Source organism: Canis aureus, chromosome 6 (genome assembly GCF_053574225.1).
Source record: "Canis aureus isolate CA01 chromosome 6, VMU_Caureus_v.1.0, whole genome shotgun sequence".
Lineage (NCBI taxonomy): Eukaryota > Metazoa > Chordata > Mammalia > Carnivora > Canidae > Canis > Canis aureus.
This window is the reverse complement of record NC_135616.1, coordinates 15,210,237-15,226,727: the sequence shown is the minus strand read 5'-3', so window position 1 is coordinate 15,226,727 and position 16,491 is coordinate 15,210,237. Positions and strand designations below refer to the sequence as shown.

The following is a 16,491-nucleotide window of genomic DNA, read 5'->3' as shown; positions in this document are numbered from 1 at the left end:
AGTATTCTCACTTGTCACATCTGGTGACTCTATGTCGTGGTGGCCTTGTTCCTTATGGAGTTTGGCATATTTTTTTAGCGTATCTTCAGCAAAAGTTGTTTTTCGGTTGGAATCCCAATGACCCTTCCTTGTGCAAGGGTCCCCCTGGAGAAGCTGTTAAAGCTTTGCTTCTATAAAACCCTAGTTTTCAGTCTGACCTCGAAATATTGCTTTTACAATCCCCCTTTCAAAGGCCAGTGACCGTTTGGGTGTCCCAGACCAAAAGCCTCAGTCTCAACCCTTGAGATCATGCCTCGTCACCACCTGAGCATTCAAACTACTCGTACCCAGCCTCTGAGACCCACTGCCCACATACCCTTCTGCCCAACATCGTCTCAGCACCGGCTCTAGTGGTCCCCTTTGGGTTTGAGCTCCTTTTTTTTTGTTTGTTTTTGAAACTCAAGACTTCCCCTTTCCTTCCAATTTAACTACATATTTTAAGATGCTTTCTGGACACTTTTTAATCTAACATTTTTATGTAATTGCAACCAGAGAAATGTCGGCTTAGGGTCACCCTCCCAAATACGGTAAACTCAGAGGTCCAGTTGAAAACACTGGTCCCAGAACACTTTGACTAAACTCAGAATTGAAGTTGGCCCTCTAATGCTTCTCAACCCAGGAAACAACCACTCATTTGTCAGTGCTGGTGTGGGAAAGAAGTTTGTTTTTTTTTTTTCTATCCCTGTGATTCTATTAAAAAAAAAAAAAAAAAAAAAAAAGCAATTCCCCCCCCCCCCCCCGGTAATTAAGGAAAGATTCATTAGCAAATCTCCATAGATCCATAGAAAGAATTCCTGCTTCCCAGCCTTTACCTGTTATCCTCTAAAACTAGAGAAGTCTTTAAATGAGGTTCAAAAAATAATAGCAACAAATGAAATGAACTGCCTCCTGTGCAGACACTCTGTTGACCAGGCTGTTTGCTGCCTTCAGTGCTGTTTGTGAAAAAGAAAATTAATTTCTGTCTTGGAAATATGGAGGAGGAGGGTGTTTGTTTTAGCTAGGAAAAAGCATCTTTTTAAACATTTGGGGCATAAAAACTAATTTGTGGATTTTCTTTTCATTTTGAATAGATGGCTCTTGATACACTAAAAAAAAAAAAACTTATATTAGGTTAAGAAATCACAACACATAAATATTTTAATATATACCTAATAATACTCATGTATTTTTAACAGCCAAAGTAAAAAAGATATATAGAAATTATTTCACTAATCCTCTGTTTATCAAGTTGTTGGTGCTTGTAAACAGAAATTCCACTTTGCAGCATAGATAATCCCATCCTATTGTTTTAATGTATTTCCAATTTTACTTATAACAAGTTTACTGAAAGTGGAAATGTCATTATGAGGTAAACCATTATGTTGAACGAGGTAATAATCAATGTGCAAAACAAAAACACTATTTAATTATTTTGATTTAATTACTTCAAACTCCTCTTGTCCGTGGATTGTTCAAGTCCCTCTGTCCTACAGCTGTCCCCCATACTTCCAGCCTCTCTTGGGGCTGTAGTGGAATCAAGGTATCTCAAAATCCTCAAAACAGTACAAAAAATCATAAGATGAGTGGCACAGACCTCATATTCCTTTTTGTCATCTGGAACCCAAACAAGAGAAAGGTAAAATTACTGTCTAGCTTCAGAATGAACTACAAAGCTGCTCTACACCATTCACACCACTCCACTCTCTGTATACAGAGATGTACATGGACTACATTATATATATACATATACATACCTATGTGTGTATACATGCAATTTTATAATGTCATTTGACCAATATTTGGGCCTTAGGGACACACACCTAATTTTAAAATATAAAGCAATAATAAAGTATTTGATTCAATCCAAAAAAAATTTTATCTCTACCCATGTATTTCAAGAATGCATGAATTCCATGTATAGAAAGAGGTTTGTGACACGAAACATAGTAAAAAGATAGGCAGTCCATTTGGGAAGATGGTTAAACACACAGGCTTCGGATGCCAAATCTGTCTTGGCCACTCACAAGCTGTATAATCTATATAACCCTCGATAAACATCGATCTCTGGGTTTTCCCAGGAAATGGAGAAATACTACCTCTCAGAATTGTAACAATTAAGATTGTTTTGTTTTGTTTTTAAAGATTTTATTCATTTATTCATGAGAGACACACAGAGAGAGGCAGAGACATAGGCAGAGCACAAGCAGGCTCCCCACAGGGCCCGATGCAGGACTCCATCCCAGGACTCCAGGATCACGACCTGAGCCAAAGGCAGACGCTCAACCGCTGAGCCACCCAGGTGTCCCAAGATTGTATATTTAAAGCAATTAATCCAATGTCCGACACATAGCAAGAACTTTAAAAGTTAGTTACTGTCATCCCTCCCGACTCTATCTTATTATTTGATTTTCTCCCAGGAACAAGTAGCACTATGTTTTTAAAGCTATACTGAAAATGTAAAGCAAAACCATGGCCTCATTTTTAAAAAAATGTTACTTCTGTGCATTTGAAGGAAATACTTGCATTAACCCTTGGATTCTAGCTAGATGTCTTTGGACCTCATATTAAGATGCTTGTTGTTGGCAGCCCCGGTGGCGCAGCGGTTTAGTGCTGCGCCACAGCCTGGGGTGTGATCCTGGAGACCTGGGATCGAGTCCCACATTGGGCTTCCTGCATGGAGCCTGCTTTTCCCTCTGCCTGTGTCTCTGCCTCTCTCTTGCTCTCTTTGAATGAATAGATAAATAAATCTTAAAAAAAAAAAAAGATGCTTGTTGTTATCAGGTATTGGAGGTGGGTAATAATTCCTGCTCCAAAGAAACAGATAACACTTCATTTGAATATCACTATTCCAGTTACTTGAAAAAATGAGATTTGTGACCAGGACATAAATATATCTATATTTACATTCAGCTCATCTATATAATACATGTAGACTTTTAAAATTTTTCTCTTGTTTGCTTTCCATAAATGAGATCCTATGAAACACACTATCCACAATTGCTTGCATTTTGTCTGATCGATACTTCATGGAAATCCCTTCAATTTAACTGGTCTAACTCCATTTCATTCTCATTAATGGCTACACAATATTTTATTACTGGGACAATCACTTTGTCATCAGGTTATTGTTGTTTTGCTCTGCAATGTTGGTGTTTGGGTTTTGTTTTTTTTTTTTCTGTTTTGCTACTATGAATAATCTCTCAATATGTTTTCCAGATATCCCATTCCTGGGAATCTATCTCATACAAATAAAAGCACCAGTCCCTGAAAGGAAGTTCAGTGTCAGAGAGTGCATGAATTTTAAATTGCAGTAGAATCTACTAGGTAGCCTTCCAAAAAATCTTAAATGATTCACATTTCTATCAACACAAAAATGCAAAAAAAAAGAACTTTAAGGGATTTGGAGTGAGCACCAACCCCATCCACAACAGAGAGGGGGGAAAAGGAAATGAAAGTCCAAGAAAAAGAGAATAATTAAGCCTATTATGGATGAGTTGAAATTCAACAGAACACATATGATATTAAAGATTTTATCTATATAATCTTTAGGATCCCTGGGTGGCTCAGCGGTTCAGCACTGCCTTCGGCCCAGGGCATGACCCTGGAGACCCAGGATCGAGTCCCATCCCACGTCAGGCTCCCTGCATGGAGCCTGTTTCTCCCTCTGCCTGTGTCTCTGCCTCTCTCTGTGTGTGTCTCTCATGAATAAATAAATAAAATCTTCAAAAAAAATTATAACTATGAAGACTACAAATGTATGAAAAATAGTGTAAAAATCATAAATAAGGTCATGAAAATGTGTGTAAAAATGTCCTCTGTATGCTATAATGTCCCATCTAATGTAAAATGTTATTATAGGATGAAAAAAGTAGAACTCAAAATTATACTTCTTTACTATTACGAACCATGTAAAACATGTTTAGGTATAAATAGTTAGAAATACAGTTCCATTGGGGATGTGTTTTAAATAAAATTTAATTAAAATTATTTAAATGAAAACGTCTTTTTAAAACTATTAACTTCAAGAAAATACATCAAATATATATATGTAAAATATCAAATATATCAAAATGGTAATAGTGGTTCTCTGTGGGTATTTTTCCTTCCTTTTACTTGCCTATGTTTTCTCTCTTGGGATTGATTATTTGAAAATTTCTTTTCCGTGTAAAGTATCTATTGCAGTAGAGAGTATCTACCCCATTTGGGGACTTAGTCAAAGTAAGTTGCTAATCTTTACCCACCATAGGAATCCTACACATTCTGATACGGCTCCTATCACTCATGGAGTGGCACCACTCTAGTAGAAAAAGAACTCATGGAGTGAATCAGTGGGGCACAACTGCTGGTTTTTCTCCAAACCAGGCTTCTCTCCTGGCACATGGCTACATATCTTCCTAGTGTGCACGATGGGTGAGTTGGGGTGAACCTGTGACCAAATCTAGCCAAAAGTAGCAGCAGTAGTAACTGTCTAGAGAGGGGCCCCCAATAGCCTTTCCACATGCAAAGTTTGGGCTCCTTTCATTTCTGCATGCTTGATGGAAGTGAGCCCCATGACCTTGAAGGCTTCACATTGATGGCAAGCCCCGACTCATCGGAGCCCCAGCATGGAAGAGCCTGCCCCATTCCCGCTGCTTAGAGAAGAACTGCAAGCTGATTGGAAAAACTCATTTTAGGTTTGATGTGAGCAAGTCATTAAGTTCTAATGGTGTTAAGCTATTGAGATGTGGGTGTTGGCAAGAGGAGAAGGAGGAGGAGGAGGAGGAGGAGGAGAAGAAGAAGAAGAAGGAGGAGGAGGAGGAGGAGGAGGAGGAGGAAGAGGAGGAAGAGGAGGAGAAGAAAGAAGAGAGGGAGGAGGAGGAGGAAGGCGGAAGAGGAAGAAGAGAAGGAGAAGAAAGAAAACAAAAATGAAACTTAAATAAAGGAAAAGAATAGAGATGTGGAATGACAACGGATTCAGTTTGAAAGTACAATAAAAGTCAGCTTTGAATAATTGGTTTTCTACAGCTATTCCACATCAGTGGTGTTTATATAAGAGTAGTTTCCTCCACGGTCTTTAGCAACTCATGAATCATGGTTCTTATCCTCACTTAGAGACAGCTATGGGGACGAGCGAAATGAACATGTGGCGGGAGGGAACCAACCTGAACTCTCCTCTCCCTGGACGTTCCCACAGGCCCACATGCTCCTGGCTCGCCCTCCATCCTCTCCAGGAGAGCTCTGGGGACATGTGGAAAGTATCTCCCAGGTGTGAGGAGACCATCCCACTATCTGAACTCCACCCCAATATTCAGACCTTACTAGAAGCCCCATCATTTTGAGCCACATCTCACATTAAGTAGACGACAAAGCTGAGCAGCCTGCACTGCGTGACCACGGTGGAGACGCGTCCAGGTGGCGCTCAGAAGGCCTGGGTCCCAGGCCCAATGTGTAAACAACTCGGAGGCTTGGACAGAGCCCCTGATCGCCCTCTGACTGTTTTTTCATCTGTAGAACAGACGTCAAGGAGGATTATGGGCCACTTACCCCACGGAGCTGTTGCGAATGGCAAAGTGAGATCATAGGCTTAAATAAGATGCAAGGTATTGTATTTATTTCTAGAACTGGCAGAAATACAAAACTCACTGACTTCCTAGCATCGAGGAAGTTGCCTGAATACTGTTTCATATGGACTTTTATCTCAAGGACTTTGAAGGTCCTTCAAACGGTTTCTTGCCATGCCTCCGTGAGCCTGCCCATGGTCCGTCTAGGGAACGATGAGGGGTTAAAGATGAATCCAGGACCCCTGCTGGAAACAATCACAAATTCCGATACTTACTTCATGAATCCACCACTCCACTGACTGGAATACGCACTAGTTGTTATATTAAGGAGTCTTCTGTGAAGTATTTCCTGTTCGTATTTAATGTTCAGGAAACTTCAGACATTTATCAGAGGGCATTTTCAGTATCCGAATGGCACATCCCTTTCCTCGGATCGTCTGGTTGCTGTTATATGTGGTTCGTCTCTGTCATGTTCTTTGCCTCTACTTTAACACAATGTCCCCGAGTCCTAAAAATGTTCAGCTCACCAATGTCACAGAGGGGCCAGATTTGCAAGGATGCTTGCAGGGGAATGCAGGAAGTTCAAATTTGGCTGTGCTATTAAGCGCATGTAGAGGAACCCCGGTTCATGGTCACATTCAGCACAGCTGCTTGATATATTAACTTGCATCCAGAAGTCGAAAATTTCACGTGTAGCCGCTTTCTGTTTCCACTTTCCAAGGAAGCAGTCAGATCTCTCTACAACTGCACAACTGGCTTGCCGTGGTGAGGCCGGCTAGCGAACTCTCTCTGTCATTCAAAGACTAGAACAGAGTGCTTTACCCCTGAGCATCCTTGAGGCTCTGACAGGTAGACCAGAAGACACGTGAGCTTGCGCATGGAAGAGTTCTCCTCTGTGGCTCGCACGTTCCACGCTGGATGGTCAGACACTGAATTTGAGATCGATTCACTCAAGGCCTATCTTCATGAGAATTATTGCATAATGGTCATAAAGTAGAGCCACCTGCTGCTTTCTCGGGGGATTGCCAACGAGTACAACTTAATACCTACATTTGGTCCTACTCTGTGATAATTAAAACTAAGAAGACTCCAACATTCCAAGAAAGTTGAAAGATAACAAAGAGAGAGAGGGAGAGAGAAAGAGCAGGCCAGCATGTCTCAGACTGGTTGAGTCTACAAATCCTGACTGTGACCTTGCCTGACTGAAGGTCACAATCATACACATCGAAGAGGTGGCTGTGTGTGGCTTGGATACAGATGAACCAATGTTCAGCTATTTTGGGAAGGCAGTAGGCAATAAATGGCTGAGAACACAGAAACTGAAGCCAGACTTCCTGAGTTTAAGTAAAGGCTCTGTCCCTAATTCTCAGAATGACCTTCACAGCGAGTGATTTATGTTCCATGACTCAGTTTCCTCATCTGTAAAATAAGCATCATAAGCATGCTTATTTCACGGAGGATTAAACAAATGAATATGAAGTGCTTAGAACAGTGGTTGGCACTCATTGACTCTGCATTTTCAGGGCTACCGTGGCAACTACAGCCACTTTATATGCATTTAACCACAGAAAAGGTTTCATTTCTTGCTACTCATCCTAAGGACTTCTCAGTCCCCGTCCCCCCCCCCCACCAAAATACACACACACAAACATGCACGCTCGTACAAGAACCTAAGTCGGGATGCCGATAAAAAAGCCCAGGCTCAGAAATAAGGCAGTTCTGGGCAGCCCGGGTGGCTCAGTGGTTTAGCGCTGCCTTCAGCCCAGGGCGTGATCCTGGAGACCCAGGATCGAGTCCCACATCGGGTTCCCTGCTTGGAGCCTGCTTCTCCCTCTGCCTGTGTCTCTGCCTCTCTCTCTCACTCTGTGTCTCTCATGAATAAATAAATAAATCTTTATAAAAAAAAAAGAAATAGGCAGTTCTGCATTCAAACATCAGCTCTCATCTCAGCTTCTTAGAGCCTCCACTGTCCCTTCCTCAAGCTGGGGGTGATACTGCCCACCTACCTCGAGGGCAGGGGTGACGATTTAGTGTCTAGCTCATACTGAGTGCCCGCCTTAAAGATAGAACTACTCATAATCAGATATTTAATAGATCTTTTCTCATTTCTTCACTCACTGTACCACAGACTTTTCAATAGGAAATCACACGGGAGGCAGATAAACGTAGAACTTGAAAGCACTGGCCCTAAACTCCTCTCTGTTTCCTTGCTGTGTGGCCCTGGGCAAGTGACAACCTCTCTCGGACGACTTCATTTCCTCATCTATGAACTTGAAACAATAGGAACCCAGCTCCCCCAAGTCTTGTGAGGATTAAGTGAGATCGTGTATGTTAAGCACTTGGCACAGGGCTTGGCACTAATGTTAGCGGTTATATTACTGTTACAGCCAATGCCCTAATTTTTGTGGCTGAGCAAGAAGCAGAGGGCAACTGCTTTGAGCAACCGTTGAGTGCTGAGGAAAATCCTCACTTCCTTTTCACTTCTTAACCTTGCCCAGTCCCCGGCATTGCCCAGGGGGCAGTTGGAATGACCTGCTTCGTGTTCCAAACCTTTGCCTTGCGCACATCTTACTCCATGCGGCCCTTCTGCAGCGCGCTGACCGTGTTCGGTCCCCCTCCTTCTGATTTGTAGGACATCGGGAGGAAAACACTGTGCGATGCTTAGGTAAGGATATCACGGTTTCCTTCTAAATCTAATGCAACAGGAAAGATAATACAATGTTTCATGCTGGCTGGTTGTGGGTTCCAGGCCATAAAAGCAACACCATGTACCCCTTGCCTTTGAAGAAAAGGAACTGTTAAACACAAAGCGGAAAGAATCTTTGGGATAACTTTATCGCTCGGATCAGCCTGTTAGTCTAGCGTGGTCTAATCCTTTCCCGGACTCAGGCACCCTAAGCGTTCCTTGGTTAACCCTCACCAGTTCCGCTTGTCTCCAGTTGGGGCGACATGTTCTCATACAGAATGTGAAGGATACACGATCACCTCGTGCAAAGGACCAAAAGAACATCGTGATGTCTGTTCCAGCCGCGTCCCCGTGTTTTCGTTTCCAGCAAATACCAAAGCCTTCCATCTTTCACCAGCTTGTGTGTGGGGAGGGATGAACAAAATGTTCTGACGGGAGAGCTTGTTTCAAAATTTCTACCAGGGAAGCAACTTGAGGGATTTAGCAGGAGAAACTGTGGGTGTGTGATTCTGGTCATGCTTAAGGAACTTGGACACCAGAGTCAGCGGGGGGGGGGAGGGGCGGGGAGTTAGGGCAGAGATAACTTGGCAGTGAAACAAAAGCAAACCAACAAAAACACCACGACCTGAAAGGGGAACTGGGGAGGCTGGCGGAGAAAGGGGGCATCACATTGACAACTTGGCCAGAAATCTGGACACTGTAAGAGACAATTTAGTACTGGGTCATGCCCCGGGCTGAATTTATTGCTTCTTCCCTTGTTAACTCGCCTCATGTTTAAAGTCAAAACCGCCATGGGCTCCAAGGGGTTTTATCTTTGTCATTTGTATGATCTGCCTCAAAATACATACCCTGGAAGGCGTCTCCTCCCGCTTTGGGGTCTCTTACCCCAAGCGAGGAGGACGGCACCCCCACCCCCACCCCCACCCGAGCGAAGAAAGCGGAGATAATGCTTTCATGGATGATGAAATCGGTGTCTGAAAGTCAGTGGGTTTGCAAGTTGGTTGCGAAGGAGGCGGGCGCTCCGCGGAAGGAGCGGGGCGGGGAGGCGGGAGGGCGGGTGCGCGGGGCCGGCGCGGGGCCCCCGGCGGCGGGGAGGGAGCGAGGGAGGGAGGGAGCCGCGGAGCCCCGGCGGCCGCGCAGCGCAGCACAGCGCAGCGGCCCGGCCCCCGCCCCCGCCGAGGCCCGGGGGTGGGAGGCCTCCGCTCCCCCCTGGCGCCCGGGAGGTGGAGGAGGGCTCCTGAACACGCAGCCACGTGTAGCCAGCTCCAGGTGAGCCGGGAAGATTGCCTCCCGAGCTCAAGCTGTCCCAGAGGAGGTGCTCAAGCATCCGGCCCGGACGTCGATCCCCGTTGGGTGCAGGAGCAAGAGGCGCGCCCCGCCCTCCGCGTGCGGGAGGCCGGGCGCCGGGGTCCGCCTGGAACCCCGCGGGCCGGGGCGGGGCGGGGCGGGGGGCTCGGGCGTCCTCGGGCGTCCTCGGGCGTCCTCGGGCGCGGGCAGGCCGCAGGCGGGAGGGAAGCGGGGGGCGCACGACGCGTCGGCTCCCGAGGCTAACGATGTTTACACAGACGGAGCGCCGGTGGCCCGGGCCCAACATTCCGCGCACGGCGCAGGGGAGAGGAGGTGGGGGCGCGGCCCGGGCCGCCCCTCCCCCGCCGCCTTCCTGCAGCCGCAACCTGGACTTGACCCCCGCGAGCCTGGCGCGGCGCGACCGGGGCCGCCCCGCCGGAGCCGGGCGCTGGGACGGGCCGCCCTGGCCGGCGTCGCGGCGCGCTCTCCCGGCCCAGCGCCGCCAGGTGGCGGGAGCCCGGGCCGCTCGCACGCGGAGCCCTTCCGCGGGCCGCGCGCCCCGGGGTGGGGGAGGGGGCGAGGAGGTGCAGGAACGGGGGCCCGGCCCCAGGCGTAGAGCTCGCGAAGGAGGGGCCGTCGAGAGCCGGGTCCGGAGCCGAGACGCCGAGGGCTGCGAGCCCGGGGTGGGGTGGGGTGGGGGGCGCTCGGCCGGCTGGGTGACTCGGGCCAGTGGCTCCGGCTCTCTGGGCCTCCGGTCCCCCCGCCCCGCCCCGCCCCCCAAAGCCAGGGCTTGCGGCTCGGGCTTTTCCACGGTCCCTTCGGGCCCTGACATTCCGACTTGTCTCCTGTGCATCAGGACTCCTGGCAAAAAATTACTCCAGGACTAGGAGTTAGCGAAAGCACAGCTCTCGAGAGACAAAAGCAAACAAACAGAAAGTCTCAATAACCCCCAAACGCTAGAACCTAGTGCGTTTTAACTCTATTACTCTGTAGAGATTATTTATTTCTTTAGTAACAAAGGTAATTGATTAGAGTTAGGGCCGAAAAAAAAAAAAAAAAACGTGCTTGGGTCATTTGTCTTAAGGAGGAAACATAAGTCTATAAATCCTCCAGACCCGAAGAAAGAAAACTCTCTATTCCCAAAATCGGCAGATCTTCCAAACAAGTCCTCTTTTCTCTGTCTAAATCTTTGCTCTTAGCCACCTAAACTCGGTGGCTTTCTTTTCCTGAGATTCATATAATCTTTAAAGAAAGGGAGAAAAGAAAGCCCCATTCTGCAGCATGGCCTTGGAAAGCTGAGCCCAGAAAGAAGGATATTGACATTTTATTTGGAGAGGGTTATGAATCTGAAACAAAATGATCTTCCATCTCCTAAAAATACATGTAAAATAACTTATAAACTAGGTGTTACACAAATTCACAATATGATTCTTAGACTATCTCTGGTGGGAAAAGGAACATAGATCTTCTAGTTTACACCACACAGTGTACTACGGGTGATGATTCACAAGCTGGGTAATCTTTCCCCACCCCCTCCCAAACAATCTAATCAACAATAAGGAGTATTTTCTGACATTTATGGTTTGAAAAATGAGAGGGAAGGTGACTACTTCAAACTCTTGTTACCAAAACAAAGTAACAAGGTACTTGGTGTACATAAAGTATTGGACGTGCAAAAGCTCGTTCCAATTAGTGGCCTCCAGAGTAATCTTCCAAAATGCCAAAATGAAGTCTTCTCCACCCCCCATCCCCTTCTCCAATCAAGTTTCCTCTCCCACCTCTCTCCTGCCCTCCCCCAAGTGTTCCCTCCCCAGTCAGCCGCAGGGCCCTGGTCTGGGACAGGCAGGAGACCAAGACCAAACACTGGCCCCACCTCTCCCCCCAGCTTCCCAGGGACTGTCCTTGCAGTGGGGTGAGTTTGTTGTGCTGACCTTGTGAGCGAGTGACCCACACAGAAGGACACTGTGTGCGGTCACTGAGTTTCTGGCCTCATGTGTCCGGTGTTCCTATCAATGAGGCAGCCAGGGGGCGGGGAGAGAGGAAGCAGGGAAGGATGATTATGAGGACACACAGGACCAGAGACTGCAGCTGCTTCAGGGACAATGAATAATTGGGTTGTTTCCCTGATGTTTTAAAATGAAGGTGGGCCTGGCATCCAGGACACACTCCCAACCTCTCTCACTTCCTCCCACACGTTCCAGTCTCCTCTCTCCAGAGACCGCTTTAATGCGAAGGACACTGACTCCAGAGCCCAATGCCCTGGGGTCTGAATCCCACTCCTGCTTACCCCCACCCCCACACACAGTTCCATCACCTACAAATGGGAATGAGGCTAGCTCACAGGAGTGCTGAGGTTTAAGTAAGCGAAGATATGCCAAACAGGCTCCGCACTGCATGTAGCCTTCTAAATATTTCCTCCTGTGATTGTTTTATTCAGGTCTCTTCTCCCTGCAGGGCTGCCTGCCTTACTTGCTGTGGCTTCACGCCATGCAGGGCAAGGATCACACCTTGTCTTGTCCAGAGAGCAAGGGAGTGTTACTAGCTTCGTGTTTGAAAAGATGTCAAGAAGAAACTAAGAAAGTGTAGAAGACTCAGAAAAACCCCCACTGGGGAGGCTGCCTTTTACTAACACCAACTCAGTAAACACCAGTTTGTACACCATTCCGTTTAAACTTGACAATGGCCCCAAGGTAAGTATTTTTACTCCATTTTACAAGGAGGAAATGAAAGCTAAAAGAGGTTGGTAACATTGCCGGTTGCACAGCTAGGACAGAGCACAGCAGTAGTAAATACCACTTACTGAGTAGCTGCGTTGCCTGTCTTTACTCATTAAATGTTCTCAACAACACTGTGAGATGGAAGCCATTCTTCTCCCCATTTTACAACTGAGGAACTGAGGCAGCATGGATAACTTCCTCGGCCAAAGCGCACACGCACAAAGTAGCAGAGCTGTGGTTGGAGTATAGCCTGGTTGACCACCCGCCCACGGCCCAACCGCAGCACACAGCCCCTGTGTCCATCTGCCTAGCGGTGATGGGAGAGCCCTGGCCACACACACACCCCCCCCATTGCCAATGGCTGCTGTCACCCTCCAGAGGGTCCTTGAGAACTGCAGATCTATTAACAGCCCCATGAGAAACATGAAGCTTCCATATATCATTGCTCCGTACTTGAATTTTCAAGACAGAATGGATGTTGATTTTTCTTTGTTCTGGTTTTTGTTGTGGTTTCCAAGAATCATAATATAATTTCTCTGTATTGAGAAAGGATGACCTTTTTCTGTCCCTTGCAAGAGGTTTCTCCCTGGAAGATTTACCAATAGATCACCATCAATACTTTCCGTTGGGCCTGAGCTGGCTCGGATGTGGAAAGTGCCCAAGGCCCCACAGAGGGCCCACAATGCATCTTCCAGAAGACTCAGGAAGAAGTTCGTGGTAGCAGGCTGGCCAGGGGAGATGAGAGAGGCACAGTCAGAACAGGGCGCGGAGCCACAGTCCCTCACTACGCCTTCTGCGCCTTGACCTTCGGCTCTCTAAAGTACCTACAAAGACACAGCCAACGGAGGCTCCCTGTTGCTCTTCTGCAAAGACAGACATTTGGCTGTGTTTTTTCCCCCCTTTTCTCCAAATAGGCTCATATTTAGAAGTCATTTAAAGGATTAAAAGTGAAAGTTTCGCTCTTTCGCCTTCTCCAGGTATGCTTCTAGAACTGAAATAAGGAAACATTTTGGAAGGGAAACCCCACATCTCGCAGCTGGTAAAGGACAGACAGCAGGCTGTCCAGCCAGGTCTCCTAATGCAACGCTAGAGCTCTCCCCTTTGTACTTGACCAGCATGATGGCCTGTGGCGAGGGGCTCCCAGATGTAAGGAAGTGACAGCATGAGGGACTCGGGGCTGCCATAAGTAACTCATTTCCATTCCTATTACTGTAATTCAGCTCTTTAAAGATCAGCCTGCCCTTCTAGTAAAGGAACACACACACACACACACACACACATACACACACACCACTCTGATTTTCAGTGCAGAAGTTCCATGCCCAACAGCTAAAAGAGAAGGTTTTGAAATGGAGAGTGGGGCAGACAGAAGCCCTGGTTATTATAGTTAATTCAATTTAATGAAAGCCATAAAAGCAAAGCAGTTTTGCAGCGGGTGCTGACCATTCTGATTGCTCGGAGGACTCCTCGGAGTCCTGCTCTTAACGGATTGGCAGAGGCCCAAGTCCCTGCCATTACTCAGCCTCTGGCAAAGGGTCTCTTTACCTTGATCCACCCAGTTGCTCTTTTGTAAACTATTTCTCTCCTGTATTCTGTTGTTTTATTTATTTTTATTTTCTTAAAGATTTTATTTATTTATTCATGACAGACACAGAGACACAGAGAGAGGCAGAGACATAGGCTGAGGGAGAAGCAGGCTCCATGCAGGGAGCCCGACGTGGGACTCGATCCCGGGTCTCCAGGATCACACCCTGGGCTGAAGGCGGTGCTAAACTGCTGGGCCACCGGTGGTGCCCGTATTCTGTCCTTTTAAAGGTGATCACTGTGGTTCTCTTTCATCCTAGTAAGAATTGCACGTTTATTCCCTTTCCCCAGGAAACTCAAAAAGCAGAGTGAAATTTTTTTCTCGTCCCTTTCCTGTTCTCTCTCCACCTCCCAGTATGCTGTGCTTCTCTGCTCTCCATTCTCTTCCTGCCTCCCTTCAGGCCATCCAGCTGGCAGCTGGTCTGCACCTGTGCCACCAGGCCCTGCGCCTGGGCGTGCGGAGACGGCCCCTGCCCTCCGCTCGCTCTCAGCCTCAGTGTGTGGGGTGTGCTCGGGAGAACACAGGCAGGCTTGGACTGGACTGCAGGGGCACTGGGACAGGAGGGACCCCCAACCCTTGACTTTGCAGGCAGAAGGAATGTCAGGTAAGGAGGTGCAGAGGAGAGGAGTGTGTTAGAGTGCAAGGAACGTCTAGCGATGGCCTACCCTTGCTTGGCTGCCTTACAAATCTCTGTGTGGTCAGGCCACATCTTGGCCTCTTCTTTCTTTCTTTTTTTTTTCTTCTTTCTTTCAATTTTTGGCTCTGTTTCTATCTTTCAACCATACAGAGTTTTTTTTTTTTCTTTCTTGCCCCAGCCTTTACTCGTGCTGCCAGGAACATGCTTCTCACCTCCGCAGCCTCTGCTGGCTGACTCTTATCCTGTCCATTTACCCTGTGGGTCTCGGATGAAACGGATGAAACGTCCCTTCCTCGGGGAAGCATCCCTGACCTCCAGGTGGCAACCCGTTTACTCCCGCCTAAACCAACACTTACCACGCAGCATTGTTGTCATCTGTTTGCTCATGTTCCACCGGGGACCACAAGCTCTGTGCAGACAGGAATTCCATCCATATGATCTATCTGTGTCCCTCCAGGCCAGAAATGGCATTGGGCATACAGTAGGTGCTTTTCAGAGGCTTGCCGGGTACACTAAACACGGCTAGAAAAGAGGATACTGGGGCATAGTGACACGAAGTGAAAGCAAAGAGGTGAGCAGGAGCAGAGCGGAAGGGTCCTCACGGGCCACCCTGAGGGGGACAGCACAGAGGCAAGATGGGGAGACCACGCGGGAGGAGAGAAGCACGTCAGGGAGAGCCCTCGTGGAGCAGAGTCGCTGAGTGACAGCACAAATGTCCCCAAGCCGCTCACTGGACCCACAGCCAGAGTTAGCTCACCCCCATTTGGATGGATTTCCTCAAAGGAGAGAGGAACCCCTCGCCGGCCAGAGCCAGCCTGAATTCTCTTGTGACAACAAGATAGCAGAGTCAGAGGGAGGTGGTTTACTACTCTGTGTTGGCCCCTCCTTCAGCAGCATATGACTTGAGGAGTGTTTGAAACATCTCATTGTTTGAAACAAATGAGAAGCTTCTGGAGACCCATAACAAAGAGGCCAAGGCTGCCTCAAGGTTGGAACGGGCATCTCCCTCAGGGGCTTTCCCCTGGGTCAGGGGCTGCCCTCAGCTGCCAGAGCTCACTTCACCTGTGTGCGGGGAGTGCCTGGAAGTCCCAACCCCTCAGGGCAGCCCTTAGCCAGTTGCAGGAGAGCAGACACTCCATCCTCTGTCCTCAGAGACCCGCTGCAGGACTTGTGTGCGTCATATGCCGTCTTTGCTCAGCCTCCTTCCTTGGCTGTCCCACGCCTCAGGCCTGGTCAGAACTCACCTGCGCCGGAGTCCTCATCTCCAGGCTCCATCTGGGGAACACAGCCCATGGCAGTGGGCTAAACCTCACCGTGTTCCTAGACCTCAAGGCAGAAGCAAGTACTCTGCTGCAAGAGGTAAAAGCCCTGCGTGCCTTAACCCAGCTGTACTGCCATCAAAACCGTGGTCATCATGGGTAGAGGGGAGGGGTAACTGCATGATGGGCATTAAGGAGGCACCTGAGGGAACAAGCACTGGTGTTATATGTAACTGATGAATCACCAAACTCTGCCCTGAAACTAATAATACACTACATGTTAAGTAACTTGAATTAAAAAAAAAAAAAAGTGATTATTGGAGGTGAGGACACACACTAAGAACAATTTCTAACCCAAATGGGGCATTTTCAACTAAACAGGAGATATTTTATTTTTCATATCCAAAACAGAGCCCACCCCCAGCCCCATGAATTCAAAGCCTGGTGCTTTCGAGCATTTGTCAGGTGTCACCGGAAGGCCTCACATTTGGCCGGGGAAGAAGATCACCACCTGCCTAAACCGAATGTGTCAGGGAAGGGACAGCCTGCGATACATTCACCTCTCCAAAAAACGCTGCAGTCTTTCAAAATTTTATGTGGAAAGAGAGAATTGTGTTTGGGGTGTGTCTATGTATATTCGGGGAAAGATAAAATTGGAAATGGTGAGTAATTCTAACTTCCTGTCACAGGTATTTATCAAAGGAAAAGTTTCAAAGTTTATGGGTGAAGAGGAGAAATCTTAAACTCTGTAGGTCTGCTTTT

The 16,491-nt window shown here is 47.5% G+C and overlaps 2 long non-coding RNA genes across 4 annotated transcripts; one reads left to right on the top strand and one right to left on the bottom strand.

The window, feature by feature from the left end:
• Window positions 1-1,468: 1,468 nt before the first annotated feature.
• LOC144315554 (uncharacterized) lies at window positions 1,469-15,496 on the bottom strand. Its single transcript, XR_013381270.1, has 3 exons — window positions 14,827-15,496; window positions 11,463-14,088; window positions 1,469-1,632 (listed from the first exon to the last, which is right to left on the bottom strand). It is a non-coding gene; the product is annotated as an uncharacterized LOC144315554 (long non-coding RNA).
• On the top strand, window positions 9,404-16,107 carry LOC144315553 (uncharacterized). Of its 3 annotated transcripts, none has more exons than XR_013381269.1 (4): window positions 9,404-9,513; window positions 11,986-12,221; window positions 13,897-14,063; window positions 14,649-16,107. It is a non-coding gene; the product is annotated as an uncharacterized LOC144315553 (long non-coding RNA). The 3 variants fall into 3 exon arrangements; XR_013381267.1 differs by having other exon boundaries at window positions 9,407-9,513; window positions 11,969-12,221; XR_013381268.1 differs by having other exon boundaries at window positions 9,407-9,513; window positions 11,969-12,221; window positions 13,897-14,437.
• The last annotated feature ends 384 nt before the right edge of the window (window positions 16,108-16,491 follow it).